We start from the raw sequence: 14731 nt of genomic DNA, 5'->3' as shown, positions 1-14731 counted from the left end.
AAGGTGTGTTCACTCTACCAGATTTTTGTGACTAGTTTTCTGACTTGGGGAGAGGAAACACAGAATGGGATTTGGAAGAAAGAGAGTACATATAACACACAGTACTTCTAGAAACAAGGATGTATTAGTTTTGTATATTTTCTCTTTGCTTGTGTTGTATATGTGTGTAACTGTATGTATTGACCATTTGCTTCCTCTCTCTTCTTATATTTTGATTTTCTATACAAATTGTTATCTTTTAGGTAATAGTATAGTCAATGAGACTGAGTGAATCTGAAGAGATCATATAGTAGTGTAGTGTACAGTGATTGGGAGTGCTTTTTCCTTATGTTGGGGAGTAGATAAGAACTTCTTCCTTAGTCAGGTTGCTTTGTCATGATGGATTTGTTGTTTTATGGAAGTTCAAAATTTGTAAAATGGTATAACATGTATGTATACATAAAGTATAAAGTCAAAGGTGTGGACAGAGTCCAGTATCATTTTATTGCATTTCTGTTCCAAATCTGCTCTATGTTGGTTTTCTTTGTGTTAATGGAGCTGGACCTTGTAAACACTTTTTTGCCAACTGAGACAATGTGAGATATTTTGTACAATGCAGTGAAGGGGCCACTTCATTGCAAGGTAGTTCTGTTTTTTTTTCTTTTTTCTTTTGGCTGTGGGTTGGGGGACCAGGGATTCAATTCAGGCTCCTTAACCACTGAGTGATGTCCCCAATCTTTTTTAAAAACTATTTTTATTTAGTTGTGGTTGGACACAATAAATTTATTTAGTTTATTTTTTAATGTGGTGCTGAGAATTGAAGCCAGTGCCTCACAATGCTCCCGCACTGAGCTACAACTCGAGCACCACCAAACCTTTTTAAATTTTATTTTAAGACAGTGTTTTGTTGCATTGCTTAGAGCCTGGCTATGGTGCTTAGACTGGCTTTGAGCTTGTGATACTCCTGCCTCAGGGATCACAGGCATGGGTTACCAAACTGGGCTGTTTTTTTCTTTTTGAATCACCTTCCAGCAGTGTGCAGAAGGCTCACCTTTTGGTTACATAGTAGGAAATGTGTATATTGATATCTTTATCCATAATTTTAGTCTTCACTCTAGGTCCCTGAAAAGTGGTTTCTCTCCCTGATCTCTGAAAACAGCTCCTAAAACTCTTGGAATTTCCTGATGCAGATGAAAGGAGAGTCTCTTGTTATTAATAACCAGCCCCTTTCAGCCATCTGAGTTTATGTTAATAAGATAACTTTTAGAAAGTCATCTTATTAACATGGGTCACCTCAGGAGGGGGGCAGATTGCCAAAGTAACAAATTTTATGAGTAGAAAGTTGAAAGAGAGGAGGAAATAGGGCTGAAGGTTGAGTTTATTATTTGCCAGTAGTCAGTGATTTAATCAATCATAGTGACTCAGTGAAACCTCCATGCAAACATTGAGGGAGCATCTGACTTGATGAATAACAATGCATCCATGTGTGTTTTGGGGTGGTGCCTCTGAAACTCCACCATGGGACAGATACTCATGTGTTCCAGATATTTTGGGCCTCACCCTATGCACATGTTCATCTGGCTATTCACTGTGTCTTTCCAAGATCTTTTATAATAAATTGGCTAATAAACAAAGTTGTTTCTCTTGGTTTTATGATCCCTTCTAGAAAAGGGCTGTAGAAAATCATCCATTCTGAAGATGAATCTTGGGAATGGAGGATCGTCCTTGGGAATAAGGTAGAAATTTAGGGATACTAAGGAAAAAAAAACTCTCTAAAGGAGAAATGTGCCTTTTGGGATGTGGAACAATAATTTGTGAACTGCTCCTGACCTGGACAAAGAAGCTTAAGGGACAGAAAGAGACCAAAATATAAAAATGCACCAAACAATCCCATAAGTTACTTTATAACTTTCCAGTTCCCCATAAATGTTCTGGAATGAAGCAAAGCAGAACAAGATTTCAATAGAAACACACTACTAGCTAGAGGCTAAAATTTGATTGGATTAATCACCTGATCCATCAGATGCAAACTACATTCCAGACTAGACTCCCTAATAGAAAACCATCTTGCTTTATATATCCCAATCTCTAGGGATGTTCTGTCCCTTTGGATCATATATTCTACCTTTGTACCCTATTAAAATAAACCTGACCTTAATCCCTGGTGGTGTGTCTCTTTTTGCTTTTGAGATTGCCCACATTATTCTATGAGGGTTCCTTTATTCACTTTTCACTTTCTAATGATGCTCATCCTCTCTTTGCTGAAGCCCAACACATCTTTATGTCTTTTCTGTGGTATGGGCAAGGGTCTGAAAGTCTAGTAGAGGTTTACTTTTCCAATGGAGAGACTACATTGGACCTCCTTACAGTGACAACTACTTCAGAAACATGTGGGTAACTTGAGGCGCCATCTTGTGATTATCATCTCTAGTCATGGGTACATACTTGTAAGACTGTGGGGTCTCTGATAGTTCCTTAATTCAACTATAGGACACCCAGATATATGCAGAGAATTGGAGAATAACTTGGTGTGGAAAACCCCATATATCTGGTATCAGAAATGGTCGGGGGAATGTTATGAAATTACATCTGATTTGTCGATGCATTACAGATCCCTTTCAACCTCCAGTGGGCCATGGTTCATCTTCCTCAATGAGTTATGCTCCTCAGTCTCATGGGTCCCTCTTGTACATTTCTTCCTTTTGTGGCTACTCTGCCTCATCCCAAGAAGCAGTATCTGCTCGCTATATATGCCATTTCTGCATTCTTTGGAGCCTTATTTTACTTCTTTTAGTGGTTCACCACCTTTTACTAGTTAATTATTATACTTATTTTTCTTTTCAGTATTGGGGATAAAAACTGGAGCCTCGGGCATGAATAAGTCTATATTAGTTTTCCTTGTTCAAATGATTTATGTGGTTTCTGGACTTTGGTAGAAGCATCTAAATCACAATAACTTAGTTCCCTTTAAAAGAGGGTACTGAATTACTCACAGATGTGATAATGAGTAATTGAGGCATTTATAAATTTACTAAAATGATTAACTCCAACAATAACGTTATATAGATATCTTGATGTTTTATGGATTTTAAGTATTTTCTATATGTAAATATAATACTTGACAGTTTGATAAAAGGAGTGTCAGCAACACAAGAGGAAGGAAATGAGAAGGAGGAGGATGGAGGCAGTAGTGTTCATCTCCTCACTCCACAATTGTTGTGTCTTCATCTCCCTCTCAGTCTGCTTCAAATTATATCATTTGATTTAGAATGTGATTACATTAATTAGGCTACATCATGTTGGATCTAGCCTAATTAATGTAATCACATTAATTAATTAATTAAGTGGATAATTCCAGAATTAATTAATGTAATCATATTAATTAATTTTGGAATTACCCACTTATTTATTCAGAATTAAGTAGGTGAGTAATTCCAGAATTGCTTAGCCATACCAATGTCACTGTATATTAGTTGTTTCACTGCACTGGTTTGGATTCTCTCTCAACTTACCTGTTGCTACTTTGAATATATATTGGTTTATTGTGGTGCCAAGTGGCAACGTGGGGGTGTCTGATTCAACAGAAATACAAAGTTGAGGGCAACTGAAGTGACATATGAAAGAAGCCATGATCAAGCTTGATTTGCACTTGCTCTGTTTCTTCATGTATCTTTATAGTATGATTTTAGCTGTGATAAATAACTGAAGCCAGAGAAGCTGAATTTGGACTTAGGATACACTACGTTGAACAGTTAAGGAGCCAGGGACTACTTACATCATCCTGGGAACTGTGACCATATCATATATATTTTAGTGTTTGAACAAGATAGATTTTTTGCTGTATTTTTACCATATAAAGTATTTAAAAAATAACCGAAAAATATTACTGGTTCATATAGCAGAACTCTATTCTCTTTAACCTGTACCTTTGTGAACTACATTATATTTGAATGAGTTCAGGCACACTTCCTTTGAAACATAATGGATGGTATGCAAATAATATGATTTTACCCATACAAAATAGAAGTAATCTTTCTAACTAGTGGACCAGCTGCCTAATTCCTGAGAGAGTGCTTAATGTAAAGCTTTGTTAACATTGTTCGGATTTATAAGTTACCTAGGTATACATATTGCAATTAGTTTCTCTTGGAAAGTTGCAAAGTGATTTTCTGAGATTGCAAAGTGATTTTCTGAGATTTTTAATTTCGTTGTGAGGAATTTTTTTCTGGCTACATTTATTACATCCCAATCCATGGTGTAGATCCTTGAAACCCTACTCTCTTTGTTTTGCATCAGAGATCCCTTCTCCAAAAAGCTTCTTGGATCTTCTGTATAGGCCCAGGTTCTGCAAAGACCCCAGATTTCATAAGAGTGCATGAACTTGGGGATACCAGGATACCAGCTGTGGCACAATTCTCCCTTTTGTGAGAAGTCAATGTTCCCTCTTTCTAAACAACCTTGCTTCATATGCTTGCCTTGGAGTGTTTCTCTAATGTTCAAACTTCAACATGTGAGGGAGCAGAACTCGTCACTGGTAACCAGTGGTATCATATTTGGAGGCCCTGCTGGGATCTACACTGAGGTATACAAGTCTTTAACAAAGAAGGTTTAAAAGAACATTATATCAAGCTGGTGTTCCCCAAACTAAAGTTGTAGGAAGTACCCACCCCTGATGACTTTACAACTTGTTCTTCCTCAAACATATTTGAATCCAACCTGACTTCTAAAAGGGAACCCCAAAGCAACTTGCCCCACTTGACATTGCCCCCTCTGAGCTCAAGTTTGCCAGAGTGGTCTTTGCCCCTTTTCCTACAGCAAGAAGGAGTTTCTAAAATTAGAGGGGGAGTGAAGCCAGAATTAGATAGGGGGTCAGTATAGATAGGTAATTCGAGTCAGGTCAGATCAAGGAGGCCAATTTTGAGTGAGTCTGGAAAGTTGGAGACTGTCCCGTGAGGGAGTGAAATTTATTTAGAGCCCATCCTCCATCCTATCAAAGATTTGAAAGGGACACAGAAGACAAGAGGGATATGATGAACCCAGCCTAATTCCATTTTAAGATTGGGATCCACAATCTTAAATCCAGGTCATGAAATGTTGATTTCTGTTTTACTATAAAATACTAAGATTTCTATTTGGCCTGACCACATTTTGATATTTTAAACTTGCTTGGAACTCTTGCCCATGCTTTGAACTTACCCAGGCCTGGCTCTCCCTGACCAGATAACAACTCTCCCTGAAATCTCAGCTGCTCCTCATTAACTTTGGTTTTTGATTCTGAGCTCACTCCCTACCTTGAGATGTTAAATCATATAGATCATTAACCTGCTATCTGCTCTTATATTAGTCTTGCCAGAACCCTGTCAGCTGTGAGCTCCCAAGACACCCACCTTTGTAACTTTTGTGTTATAAAAACCTCCTTGATCTTGGGCCAGATGCTGTCTGTCCCTGCATTTGTGTGGGGCAGTTTCTGATCAGGTCTCTTGTGTACACAATATAAGCTTGCTGCAATTTGGTTTAAAAAGAGAGAGAGTGTGTGTTTGTGAACATAACCCCCCAGGCCAGCTCCACTTCACTGTCCACATAAAATGTCTGATGCAGTTTCTTGTTTGAGCAGTTCTACTCAGTCTCTGGTTGTTTTTGTCATGGTTTATTCCTATTTTAGTAGTACTTCAATATTATTGATGACATCCATTCTTTATATTGTCAATAAAAGTTATTTGTAATATAAAAAGGTTAAAGAGTTGGGTTTTATGTCCTTTCAATATCATACTGGAGCATTAATAGGCTAATACGAAGATTACATATTCCCTGTATGTATGTGTATGTGTGTGTTTGTGTTTTTTTCTTTATCTACTCATCCATCCTTGAAACCTAGGTTGATTCCATATCTTGCCAATTGTGAATAGAGCTGCAGTGAACATGGAAGTGCAGATATCTCTTTACCCTCTGATTTGTTTTTCATGGATATGTTACCAGTCGTAGGATTGCTGGATCATAGCATCTTTAATTTAAATTTTATTTCTTGTTGCACAATAAGCATCCTTGAAATGCTCTGTGAATCAGCCTTCAGTAATACCAATTCTAATACTGATTAATTAATCAAATAAGTTCTTTGATTTCTCTACTTGTACCAGATTCTTACTTATTTACTATTTTTGTATTAGAAAAGATTTTATTAAAAAATTTCTTGCGTGTAGTATGTGATATAGAACTACATTAATTAAAACCAAAGGAAAGAGAAAGAAAAATGTCTGAATGAATGCATGTGGTTGGTTTGAGAGAGATTACATATATAAGATAATATATATATATATATATATATATATATATATATATATATATATATGATAAATATATTACAAAACACCTTTTTATTTATATATATATATGATATATACATTATATATGATAAATAAATTATATATATGATAAGTATTTTATATATGATAAATACAATACAAAACACCTTTTTATTAATTCGGAAATACAAAACATTGACATATAAGTTGCAACATACCTAAATATTTTTCCCTGCAGAATTGACAAGAAGAATTAAAAGAGCAAGAGACTTTTCTGGATCATCCCCACAGGACTGGAATTCAGATCCTTGAAAGCTTTTCATCTCATAACCGTGGACCCCCCTCTCATTCCCTTACCTTGGTCTTCCCCACAGCTGAGTACCTTCCAGTTTCCACTTCATCACAAAGTCATTGGCTAATGTTTTCTTTGCCTCATTCTCTGTATGAACCTTTGCTTTTTGTCTGTCACCTTTTCCACTCACCTTTCTGACTCTCTCTGCCTCAGTGAGGAGGACATCTGATGGAAAGCAGAGTTCTTTACCAGAGGGAGAGGGAATCTCAGAAAGGCAAACAGATGTTTGGGAGAGTTAGTTTCTGTTCTCAAATGTCATCCTCCCCAAATGGCTTTTATTTTCCTTCTTTGACACCTCCTATGTGTCTTACCACAAAAAGCTCTGGAGAAACATCAGAGTCTCTTGGGTGATGTTTGATCATTGGTTTTGAGGGAGTTCATTAATCTTTCACTTCCACTGGGTCCTTTATTCTTTCCTTTACTGTTCTACATTGACTAGCCACATGGCCTTTCTGGTGGGATTGGAGGTATACTCTAATAATCCTATTATGACCAAGACTATTCTCTTTGTCCATCATCCCCTCCAGGCCCAACAGGATACTTTATTGAAGCTTCTTTGAGCTGAGCACCATGACCAAGGGCACACAGCCCACCTGTTCCTTTATTAATTTTCCTCTGAACGAGCAAGGGCAGCAAAAAGTTGAGTCCCTGGTCCACTTATTCTTATTCATTCTGGAGATTGTTCCTTTGACCTGGACTTTGGCCTTTTGCCCTCGTCCACACCAAGTGTTACAAAGGATGATCTGACTGGACTCATTGTTGAATGTATTGTGGGGATTTTGCTTGCTCTATTAATTGGTGTGTCATTTTTCTGGGGGATTGTGGGAGGCTGTCTCACTGAATGATTCACATTCTCCTTCTCGTGAGTGGAGAGGCTCTGACAGTCACTCTTGTAGTGACCTGGACATTGCCCCAGTCCTGGAGGTTGGGGATGAGTCTTCAGGCATAGACATGTGTCCTGCAGCCTCTTGGGCTGAATTACACTCACCTGTCCTTGTAACTCTGTCCCTCTTGACCTTTTTTTGGATGGAACTTTCTAAGAACGAGGGTCTTCCCAACAAAAGCTCACTTCCGAATATGCTTGCTGTGTCTTGCCAACCTCTCGTGACTTTTCTTGCTCTCCCATTTGGGGAGTTTGAGGCTGAGAGTGAAGGAGCAGTCCTGAAGCTTGATTTAAAGGTAAAGTGTGTGTCTGTGTTTTATTTGGTGTCCCAGAATATTCACACAAGCTACGTTAAGTTCAGGTGCCCTTGCAGGTTGGGGGTACCAGGGGACAACAGGGTGGGATCTCTCTGGTCTTAGTACAGTGGAGTAGTACCGTACTACTATAGTTTGAGTCTTAAATATTCCCACACTTAAAGGTTTGGCTCCCAGCATGGTGCCAGTGGGAGGTGGTGGAGCCTTTATGAGGTGGGGCCTAGCAGGAGGTCTTTAGGTCATTGTGGGTGTCCCCTTGATGAAGATTTTAGGACACATTTCTCTTTGTCTCCTTCATTATTTTTCCCACAAGATGAGAAGTTTTTCTCCTGCATGTGCTCCCACCATGATGAGCTGAGTCACCCCAAAGCATCATCAGTTATAGTCACTGAAAAAAATATTTATTATGTAGCCATTATATGACAGGCTCAGTAATACCAGGCTTTGGGAACACATGCACTCCACCAGGAATTTTATATTCTAGAGGAAACTTGAACATCAATCAAATAATGAAGACTAACTGTAAACTGAAAAAGCTTATGGATGTTTGATGTGTGTTTTAAGGATTTTCCAGGATTATTTTGACCATACATAAGTTTTACCTACCTAGGAACTTTGGATAAGTAAATAGTTTTTTTCTATTCTCCTGTCCCATAAACTATTTCCTTGTATTTTTTTTAAGTAGGGATTGAATCCAGGGGTACTTAAGCACTGAGGCACGTTCCAAGCCCTTTTTATTTTTTATTTTGAGAAAGAGTCTTGCTCAGTTGGTTACATCCTTGCTAAATTGCTGAGTCTGGCCTCCAACTTGTGATTCTCATGTCTCAGCCTCCTGAGCTGGTGGGTTACAGGTGTGTGCCACAGTGCTCAGCTTTTTCTTCTTTTTAACATTGAAGGTGAATGAATGCACTGATCTCCAGTTTCCAGAAGTGCTAATGAACTCTTTTTCTCCTCTTCTGTCCCTCAAATCCCAAGAACACCCCTAGTGCTGATGCCCCCAATATTTTTACATTTAGTCTTTTCCTTGAGGTAGAACTGTTCCTGTAATGTTTTTCCATGTTACCCTATGACCTTGGATAGTTTCTGCATATTGTAGGGGCTCCATCTCTCAGTTCCAAAATGAGGACAGTGAGAACAACCTCATGGTATTGTACTAAATCATCATGGGAATGAAGGATAAAATGTTCAAGGTAAAATGACCCTCAGTGAATGGTGTGCCTAAGCATTTCTTTGTGGTTATTAGAGAGCAGAGGCCCTTGCTCTTCATCAGGGGAAGAGTCTCTGTGACAGGAGAGGAACAGGATTTGCAGCATCCTAGGGACTATTAGAATGTGTGCCTCTTGGGATTAAACCCCTATTTCTCACCATGCACAAAAGTAAAAGTGGATCAAGGCTCAATTCTCCCTCATGTTGGATTAGGTCCCAACTTCCTTAATAAGATTCCTATAGCACAAGAATTAAAATCAAGAATCAATAAATGGGATGGACTCAAAGTAAAAGCTTCTTCTTAGCAAATAAACAATCATTGAGTTGAATAGAGAGTCTACAATTTGTGAAGAAATTTTTACCACACATAGGTCAGATAGAGCCCTAATCTCTAGGATATATAAAGAACTCAAAAATCTTAACACCAAAAAACCCCCCAAAAAACCAAAAAAACAAATAAACCAATCAATAAATAGGTTAAGGAACAGAACAGACACTTCTCAGAAGAAGAAAAGCAATGAATCAACAAATATATAAAAAATGTTCAACATCTCTAGCAATTAGAGAAATGCAAATTAAAACTACTTCAAGATTTTATCTCACTTCAGTCAGAATGACAGTTATTAAGAATGCAAACAAATATAAATGTTGGCGAGGATGTGGGGGAAAAGGTACACTCATACATTGCTGGTGGAACTGCAAATTGGTGCAGCCAATATGGAAAGCAGTAAGGCGATTTCTTGGAAAACTGGACATGGAACCACCATTTGACTCAGCTATCCCTCTCCTCTGTCTATACCCAATGGACTTAAAAACAGCATACTACAGGAACACAGCCACATCAATGTTTATAGCAGCACAATTCGCAATAGTTGAACTGTGGAGTCAACCTAGATATCTTTCAGGGTATGAATGGATAAAAAATGTGGCATATATACACAATGGAATTTTACTCAGCATTAAAAAAGAACAAAATCATGGCATTTGCAGGTAAATGGATGGCGTTGGAGAAGATAATGCTAAGTGAAGTTAGCCAATGCCCCCCAAAAACAAATGCTGAATGTTGTCTCTGATATAAGGGGGTTGACTCAGAGTTGGGTAGAGAGAGAGAACATGGGAGGATTAGATTAATTCTAGATAGAGAAGAAGGGTGGGAGGGGAAAAGGAGGGGGCAGGGTATTAGCAAGAAGAGTGGAATGTGATGGACATCATTATCCAAAGTACATGTATGAAGACTTGAATTGGGTGTCAACATACTGTATATACAAACAGATATATGAAAAAATTGTGGTATATATGTGTATTCAGAATTGTAATAAAAAACCAAAGTACATGTATAAATGCATAAATTGGCGTGCACATACTTTATATATAGAGATACAAAAAACTGTGCTCTATATGTGTAAAAAGAATTGTAATGCATTCCACTGCTGTAGTGTATTTATAACATAATAAAATCAATAAAATATTTTTGTTGTAAAAGGGCACAATACCTTTATTATATTTATTTTTATATTGTGCTTAGGGTTGAACACAGTGCCTCACATGTGCTAGGTTAGAGGTCTACCATTAAACCATACCTCAGTCCTGTTCCTTCCTTTTTTATGCCAGCTTACTCTCCATATGCTCTCTTTCCTTTTAAATTTTTATTTATTTTCTGCTTTTTATTAGTCTAATGAAATTCACTCAATTTTCTATAGGAATGTGTGTGTGTATATATATATATATATATATATATATATATATATATATATATTTTTTTTTTTTTTTCCTGTGGCCTTACTCCCTTACCCTTTTCTATCTCAGGGCTTGAGTGAGAAGGATAGTTTACCTCCCTGGAATTTCAGATGAGGCAGGGGTGGATTGGTCATGCAGAGGGAGGTGGGTCAGGTGCCCCAGCCAGGAGGGCTCAGCAGCTGAATTCAGGGTAAGGCTGGGCCAGGCCATGGCTCCACTAAGAGAGTGAGAGGCATAAGGAGATCTGTCAGCCACTTCTGGTTGGATATTCAGTTTTGGAGGTGACAGTCTCACCTGGGAGGGGTCTCCCCACCAGAGAGGCAGATGGGCAGACTCAGAAGAAGGAGATTGCACTGCCATGCCACTGGGACTCTGCTCAGTGGGCTACCAGGTCACAGGTCAGCTCATCAGCCAGGTTCTTGCTGGGTAAGATTGGAGGGATAATTTAAAACTGAAATAAAACTGAGAAGCTTGTATGTTTTTTTCTTTTTCTTTTTTTTCTCTAGAAATAAGTAGCCAGAAAACATTTCTTTAAACCTTTTCCTACAGTAGAAGATAATCCAGTGAACTCATCTTAGCAGTGTGAAAATAAAGAGATGGTCCTCTATACTTAAGAAAAGGGGTTATAAAGGGCTAGGGATGTGGTTTGCAGAGGGCTTACCTAGCATGAGATCAATCCCCAGTACGAACATAAAGGAGGTGGGGGATTGGGTGAGTTAAGTACTTTATATCAACTGTTACATTTTTGGAATCCCAAAGTATTTCATACATTTTACATTAACAACATTTTACATTGTTGTTTTATGGTTTAGGCATTTATCTGAAGCCATTTAGAAAGCACTTAATATAGGTAAAAGATAAAAAGATAAGAGGTATTCATTACATGTCATAAAAGAAAGTACATATTAACCTCATTAGTATTAGGATAATTTATGTTTATACAAGAAAAATTATTTGTAGTTCAATGAATGGTGTTTCTTGTCAAAGCAGCTGAACGGTGATCATGATGAGCTGGAAGAGGACAGTGCTGAGGTTCGGTGTCCCCTACCAGTGCTGTTCAAGGATTCTATCAGTTTTCTTTAAGGAGCCCTGACCTGCACTTTGTCACCACTTCCACCCCCTCCTCCTCAAATGGAAGGCAAAGTGCACCTTGGGAGGGAGAATGCTCAGGTCAGGGTGAGATAAGCTTTCTGACCCTGTAACTGAGGCAACTGAGAGTCCAAGGTCCCTTTCAGGATCTTGCTCACTTGAGTTACCTGGGGCAGGGGCTGGGCTGGGCTGGAGATGTGGTGGTGGGAGGCAGTCTCCTGGCACAGCTAGCCTCTCTTCCTCTAGGAAGTTACTAGATTGATGTTACCAGATGGCAGGGCTCATGGCTTTATCTCTGCAGTTGTGATAATGAGACCCATAAGTAAAATTTATGTAGCACAGTTCTTGATACTTAGTAGGGATTCAATATAATTTTGTTTTTTTCTTTCTGTAAGATTTTGCTGACATCTCTAGGCCTCAGAGAGTCTGCCCTTTGGGCAGGGATTGGTGGTGGCATTGTGGGGTGTTTTTTCAGTGTTCCAGGAAAATTTGGGGCACCTTATTTTTGCTGCTCTGCTCATGCTGCCTTCTTCCTGGTAAAGGGAGCAATGTCCAGAGGGCAGGGCACACTCTGCTCAGGCTCCTTTTGTAAGCTTTTGCTTTAGATGGTGGAAAGGAGCCAGAGAGGGTTGCTCCTCTGACTGGGAGGGCTTAGTGGGGTCTCCATGTCAGAGACTCTACAGAGATTACAGCAACTTATGACAGGCACTGCTTTTTCTCCCCTTCTTGGACCAACTACATCTTGGAATTGAGGAATTTGAGCCCCCAGCATTGGACTCAGAGGCAGAGATTTGGGCTCTGAGAGCAGCTTGGCAGGTGCAAATTCTGAGGGCATATTTGGGGTCTGATGGGGTTCTTGTGACTCTGAAATTTCTCCAGCTGCTGTGTATAGAGACTCTCCAGGAAGTCACAGCCTTTCATAGGTGGGAGAAAGAAAAAAACAGGTAAGTTGATATGAAGGCATCTGTTCCCTAAGAGGAGGAAACCAGGGAGAAGCTGGTGGCAGGAAGCAGGATGGAATGAAGTGGTGCCAGAGGTAGTGGGGGTGGGCAGGTGGAATAGTCTTGTTGTAGGAAGATCCAGGAGAACCTAATGAGGGTTGTTCCTGTATTCATTTTTTTTAGTGGTTTCTGTAACATTTTCTCAGACCAGGCTCTGTTCTAATTACATGTAGCGACTATAAATTCACATCATTTTTATTACCAACTTGGGAGGTAGATGTTGTGACTATGCCCATCAGACAGACAAAGGAAACTGAGGTCAATAAGTTCATGGAGAGAGTGGCTGAGTCTGGATGGAAGCTTAGAGGTTGGGTCCCAGAATTCGTTCTTCCTGATACCACAGATTGCCTTCTCCCTCTTCCTTCCAAACAGTAGGTGGTTTGGGGGACTTTTCTCTCACCAACACTCATTATCTCTATGCTCTGTCTCCAGATAGGTGTCTTACTTCTTAGGCAAAAAACTTTCTCAAAGAAAAAGAAGGCAAGGACAAACCTGTTGGTGGGGAAGTGCTTGGTACCTGCCAAATGCAGTGCCATGTCCTGAGCCCACAGTGGAAGGGAGTGGGCTGAGATTTAGGTTTAGGTGAACTCCACATCTAAAAGGCAGAACAGGGTTCTGGGCTCCTGTGATGGGCACCACAGCCTCCTTGAGGATGTGTCTGTCAATGACACTTCCCAGGCCAAACCTGGGCATAATAGAGGGCAGAACAAGAGGCAAGCAGGAGCTAGATGTTCTTCCTGGGGGCCCTGATCCTGGGACCTCCTTTCTGGGGGGTCATGAGTGGTGGGTGAATAACAGAGAGATAGAGGAATGGCTTTTATCACAGAGCTCCAGGTACAGGGAAAGGAAGAGCCTGTTGTTCTGGGCCCAGCAGAGCTGCCCTGTGGTTGGGGGGGAAAAAAAAGAACAGTTTCTTACCAGGTAACTCTAATGGTTTTCTGGTCCCACAGTCTTCCCAGAAGAGCTGGAAGGAGCCCAGCTCAGTGTCAGGATTGTGGGGGGCCCAGCACCCTGTTACTGTGATGAACCAATAGGAAATGCTTTGCTCCAACAGGGGACTGCTGTCCAGCCCTGAGCCCTGCTCTCTATGCTGAGGTGCTGGAGCTCTGAGCTGGACCTGCCTCCTGCCTGCAGATCTTGGCCCTCATCCCCATCTCTCTCCCCAGCTCTAAAGTTATGGAAGGGCGCTGCAGTTGCTCCTTGCTCTGCTGTCTCACTTCCCTGCTTCTCCTTGTCCAGCTGTCCATGGGTGAGTGTCCCCATCTGTATTCTTTTGTGGTTTTAAAAAATTAAGATAGAGGGCTGGGGATGTGGCTCAAGTGGTAGCACGCTCACCTGGCATGTGTGCGGCCTGGGTTCGATCCTCAGCCCCACATACAAACAAAGATGTCGTGTCCTCCAAAAACTAAAAAAATAAATATTAAAATTCTCTCTCTCTCTCTCTCAAAAAATTAAGATTGAAAAACATTTGAAAATTCATCTTCCTTCACTTTTTTTCTTGCCTTTTTTTTGGTGCTGCAAGCATTATTCATTCATTAATTTTATTCCTCAAATATTCAAATGTTGACTGTGTTAGGTGCTATTCTATGAAAGAATCAGACAGAATTTCTGTTAATAAGTTTACCTTCTAGCAGGAGAGAGTTAGTAATAAATGCTCCTTGGCATAGAGGCCTAAGTGTGTTGGAGGAGATGACTGTGATGGGAAATGCAGCAGGGCAGGGTGTGGGCAGTCAGGGGCATGGGAGGCAGGTGTGCGAGGCAGCAGTGTTCAGAGAGGTGGTGTGTAGATGGTTCCATAACCCTGGAGAAGGAGGAGTGAGCTGTAGGACCGTTTGGAAGGAGGGTTCCTGCAGGGGGAGGAGCCAGTGCAG

The 14731-nt window shown here is 40.0% G+C and overlaps 1 pseudogene; it reads left to right on the top strand.

Annotated features, from left to right (window-relative positions):
* The first annotated feature begins 3157 nt into the window (after positions 1-3157).
* LOC114082550 (protein cornichon homolog 4-like) lies at positions 3158-3685 on the top strand (annotated as a pseudogene).
* The last annotated feature ends 11046 nt before the right edge of the window (positions 3686-14731 follow it).

Source organism: Marmota flaviventris, chromosome 6, assembly GCF_047511675.1.
Source record: "Marmota flaviventris isolate mMarFla1 chromosome 6, mMarFla1.hap1, whole genome shotgun sequence".
Classification (NCBI taxonomy): Eukaryota; Metazoa; Chordata; class Mammalia; order Rodentia; family Sciuridae; genus Marmota; species Marmota flaviventris.
The sequence above is the reverse complement of the archived record's forward strand: the minus strand, read 5'-3'. Positions and strand labels throughout refer to the sequence as shown.